Source organism: Chlorocebus sabaeus, chromosome X (assembly GCF_047675955.1).
Source record: "Chlorocebus sabaeus isolate Y175 chromosome X, mChlSab1.0.hap1, whole genome shotgun sequence".
Lineage (NCBI taxonomy): Eukaryota > Metazoa > Chordata > Mammalia > Primates > Cercopithecidae > Chlorocebus > Chlorocebus sabaeus.
Window position 1 is genome coordinate 42,853,304 of NC_132933.1, and position 5,673 is coordinate 42,858,976.

The following is a 5,673-nucleotide window of genomic DNA, read 5'->3' on the forward strand; positions in this document are numbered from 1 at the left end:
CAAAATGATGTCGCTGAAAGCAGTTAGGAAGAGATGCACACAATTAGTGCTAATCAACTGCTGCAAGTCAGCCTCGGCACACTGGTCTTGGTCCCTTTATCCCTACTCAGTCCTTTGGAGTCAACTCTACAGCAAGTATTTGATCTACCTAAGACCAGACATTAACCCAGGGTACATGGGATACGTGTTCCACTCCCTTGAATGAAAGTAGGCTTTCTACATTCTTCACCCTCTGCTCTCCATGAATATATGGAAATTCATCAGCCCCTTGCCAAATCAGAAAACAGAGTCAATTGGGGATCTACAATGTCTTTCTCAATAGATTGGCAATTCAATGTCATGTTCTCTAGTGGTCAGAAAGAGTTAATGTGACTCTTTGTACCCATATTGTCTATATGTCATGGCCAATCTGCCAGAGTAAATAAATTCTTCCTGAATCAAGAGGAGGGATTAGGTTCAGAGTACAATCAGCCCTCCATATCTACACGTTCAACCAACTGCAGATAGAAAATAATTGAAAATAATGATAAAAATAACAATACAACAACAAAAATAATGCAAATTTTAAAAATACAGTAAAACAACTATTTACATAGTGTTTATATTTTATTAGGTATTGTAAGCAATCTAGAAATGATTTAAAGTATACAGGAGGATGCGTAGGTTATATGCACCATATTATATAAGGGACTTGAGCATCCACAGATTTTGGTATCTATGGGGATCCTAGAATCAATCCCTCATGGATGTAGAGGAGATGTCTGTATAATTCATTCCTTCTAAAGGCACAGTTAATCTTATATACAGCTTATTCTTCAGTCCTCATTCATCAGAAAAAAAACTCTCAGACTTACTTTATCTATATCCAAAACTCTAAACTCCAACTGGCTGGTACTAGTGAGTTATGGCTCACACTGCTTTCTGGTGAGTGATGAATTTACTTGGTTGGGCATTCAATTGACTTTACTGTCTCACATGCAAGTCTTGATAGGTCACCTTTAAAATTCAGTTGGCAGCATTTGTCCATTTTCCAATGACTTTTAGGTGTCATACTGAAGATAAAACAAATGGTATTTTATATAGAAACACATACTCAGACATTTAGAAGTGGCTGAATCTGCCAAAACAGAAACTTGGGGCAAGCATCCGGCCATGCTTTACCTTTCACTCCAATTGTTTGGGAAGCTGTATTAAGCTCTTCTTTCTGGGCCTCATGGTCCAGAGATTCTGGAGCTTTTGTCTCTTTTCACTTTTTCTTGTCCTGCTGGAAGACAAACTGGTAGAAATAAGCAAGAAGAGATTATTCTCAGTCAAATGAGATTTTCACGGTTAAAATATAGTGATACAAAAATTTTATTTAGTCCAGTGGTCCTCAATCCTATTCTACATTGGAATTACCTGTGGAGCTTTTAAAACAAAACAAAACAAAACAAAAAAACAAAAAAAAAACTTATGCCTGAGGCTACCCCCAGAGTTTCTGATTGATCTGGGAAGTAACCTGAGCATCAGGAGTTTCAAAGCTCTACTGTTGTTGCACCATCAAAATCGGGAACCATTGATTTAGACAACTGATTTGTGTACTTTTTTACTACTGCTTTTGTAACCAATTAATGCTGACTTAGTGATTTAAAACAGCACAAATTTATTACCTTATAGTTCTGGAGGTCAGAAATCTGAAATGGGTCTCACTGGGCTAAAATCAAGGGGTAAGCAGAACTGTATTCCTTCTGGAGGTGCTAGGGGGTAATCTACTTTCTTACCTTTTCCAGCTTCTAGAGGCCACCTGTATTCCTTGCATCATGGTCCTCCTCCTCTATCTTCAAGGCCAGTAACATCAAGTCGAGTTCTTCTCTTCTCATGCTACATCATTCTGGTTCTCCCTCTACTGCCTCTCTCTTCCTCTTATAAAGGCACTTGTGATTACACTGGGCCCACACATATAATCCAGGCTAACCTCTCAATCTCAAGACCAGCTAATTTGCTACCTTAATTCCCATTTGACATTTAACATAACATATCCATAGTTTCCAAGAAATAGGATATGGATATCTTTGTGGAGTCATTGACCTGTCTATCATACTTGGGTCTCTCCTGGATCATCCATAACAATTCTTCACGGAATGCAAAGGGATTAGGTGGAGAAATGCATAACAAAGAGAAAATAGCTAAATCAATTTTGCTTACCTTCAGAGCACCTGAAGAGAGACACAGTCACACATTTGTGTTTAGATGCTCATTTAGCGATATATGTAGTCAATAAACACTTATGATTGAGGCAAATATACACTAGTCACTCAATAAATGCCCAATGAATGAATGAATGAATGGCTGATTATATGTTTCTGAATGTGAATTTCCTCAAGTTTTCTACACATCTCTGTCTTGAATTATCTGTGCCCCAGATTTTTTTTGTTAACAAAAGAGCATCACTGTCCTGTCAAGATCAAACCTTCACTACAACACAGTTTGGGCAAAGAGAAATATTAAAGGCTGAGGTGTCCATGATAGAGATAGAATCCTCAATAGCAAGGCCAAGTGAAAGCAACAGCAGCAGCAGGAATAGTGGTCAATGACTTCTGGGCCTCATCACTGCCTTTGGTGGCACATGACCTCCTCTTTCTCGTGTCAGAAATGAAGATAGTTTTTGATGTTCTGTACCACCTTGAAGTCTTATTAGTTCAACAAGCCAAATGGTATAAAACAAAATCCCTGAAAATTGATAACATGAAGCAGTTACTTTGGTAGATAATGCTATCAGCATTTGGCTCTATAATACTCAAGAACTGCAGCTCTGAATCCTTACAATCCCATTTCTGCCGGGGCCGGTTTTCATCCAACATTTGTCTCTCCAGTTCAAAAGAATTTGGCTTTTCCACATGGTTCATACATTCATGCACCTTGGATCCTGAGAATGTGGCCATTTTAATTAGGGTCTAGAAATCCTGATGCTAATTCAAATGCTAATGAATGACCTCTGCTCCTGTCTGAGCACCTAATTGTATTCTCATTTCAGAATTTGGGCTGGGGTAATGTCTGCAAAAGCCTGCTAGAGTGCTAAAGGGAAAAATGACAGACTCCAAATGGTTTCTGACTGTATTCTTTGTGCATACCTATGAGGCATCCTCCAGAACACTCAGAAAAACCTTTTCAGGTTTTAGAGACCAGAGTCAGCAAAATGTGGTTTATTCTTCATAGTTCACAACTCACTTTGCCATTCTGAGATTCAACTCTATTGCCTCCATAACAGGGTTTTGCTGGGTACCCCTGTATTTGCTGGCTACTGTCACCTCTGCTAGGTACTGCTTCTGTTTCCATGGGCTGCCACTTGGAGTCCTCAAGGCATCAAATCTTCATGGAGTTCTATGGTGAAATGAAAGGAATGAGTCTCTCATTTTATTTACACTCTGTCAAAGGAGGGATGAGTTACAAACACATCTAAGTGACATAAAACAGTGTTTTCCAGATTGATCCTTCTCTCCCCAACTAAGGCTGTGTAATTGGAGCCTGCCAGCCTGGTTCCTGTCCAGTTAGAATAAATTTTTTCCCGGATGCTTCTCAGTCCCTCATGCAGGTAGAGTTGCATGCAAGGATACATCTAAGTCCCAAACACAGGCACAATTTAAACTTAGAATGGGACTTCTTGCTATATAAGGTTGATCTTTTTGGTCCTTCCCAAAGTATTGGCTAAGAGGTTAACGGTCTTCTCTCCAGAGGGAAATTGAAAGCTTGAGTCAAGGCCATGAGAAGAGCTGAGATCTTGGTCTTGTTAATACTTGGATTCCTTCCCTAAATAACATCTACAACTTTTTCTGCAGCCATCACCAGGAGTTCTTCATAGGGTCAAGTGTTTTTATCAAAGATCATGTATCTCAATTATTTTAATGTATCCAGTAAATTTTCTAATCAGGATTCTGGGGAAAAAAGTATTTGAACTGAGGTGAGTAAAGGAAGGAGAATTTTGTCAGAGAGCGCAGATACATGGAAATACAAATACCTCTTTTGGCCACATCTGAAGTTGTGGAATCCCAAAGCATTTCTGAGGAAAGAAGGTGGTGGTGGTAAATCAAATAACTGATTTTAGAATTTTAAACCACTAGCTAATAATTTTGCAATTAAGCCGTTGTTTACATTGAATTATTGGCTTTTAAAAATATCCAACTATTTGAACACATTAAACTGCCATTTGTTTATTTTCCCCCACCAAACCTGTTGGAGTATATGTGAAAACAAAGTGTAAATTCATTTCCTAAAAATTGGGAAAAATTAGTGGACTCAGAGCAACTAGTACAGTATAATGTAGAAATGTAAGGACAGAATCAGTTGGAAAAGGAAGATGGAAATCAAAACTTCAAAAGAGAACTCTGAACATCATTACAGTCATGTCAGAATTCCTGACTATGAACCACATATACAAAAATGAGGTCTGGAGCAAGGGCATTGCTAGAACACAGCTTTCCCAGTACTTCTACCTTGAAATGTCTAGTTGGAGGCCATGAGATAGATTATCTGAGTTTCAATTTGTTTTAAAGAAGGAAATATTTTTCTTTTAAAAATCAGAATAGAACTGCCTTTTTATAAGAAGGCATAGTAATTAAGAGAACAACTTGTGAATTTAGACAGACCTATTTTTAAATCTACTATCCCCCACTTAACAGCTGTGTAAACTTGCAACATTTCTGAGCGTTCCTGATAAGAGAAAGATAGTAGTCCACCAAAATTTGTACTCCCCCTTCCTTAGAGTACAATTGTTACAGGGAAGTGGCTGCCCAGAAAAAAACTACATTTTCCTGTTCTCCTTGCATCTAGATGAGGCCATGTGACTAGTTTTCACTAATGAAATAGAATCTAAGGCCCTACTGTATAGTCAAGGCACAGCATGGAAGGAGCCAGTGTTTCCTGAAACACTTTATGGAGAAAGCTACCCACGAATCAAGAACACCAACACTGGATTATTATACGAGTGAGAAGTAAACTTCTATTGTGTTAAGCAACTGAAACTTTCAGGTTCATTTGTGGCAGTAGTTATAGATCTCTAACACAGATTCTGAATCCCCACTCTAAAATGAGACTATGGATGTGTGCATACAAGCAGTTGTGTGTGTCACCAGATTTACTATCTAAGAGGTCGTCAGAGAGAGCTGTGTCACTAGAATGAGGACTGACATAGAGGACTGATATGGTTTGGTTTTGTGTCCCCACCCAAAACTCATCTCAAATTGTAATCCCTAGGAGTTTAAGGAGGAGCCTGGTGGGAGGTGATTGGATCATGGGAGTGGTTTCCCCCATGCTGTTCGGATGATAGTCAGTATGTTCTCATGAGATCTGATGATTTTATAAGTGTTTGGCAAGTTCCTCCTCTGCTCACGTGACTCTCTCCTGCCACCCTGTGAAGAAGGTGCCTGCTTCCCTTTCCACTATGATTGTAAGTTTCCTGAGGCTTCCCAAGCCACACGGAACTGTGAGTCAATTAAACCTCATTCCTTCATAAATTATCCAGTCTCTGGCAGTCCTTTATAGCCGTGTGAAAACAGACTAATACAAGGACACAGAGGACTTTGGTTTGATGACAAGGGCTAGTAGATAGGCAGGTGTTAGAAATATTTGATTGTGAAAGTCCTTTTTTTAAAAGGAGTGTTATCTGACATAAATCCTGTTCCCAGTGAAGAATCCATA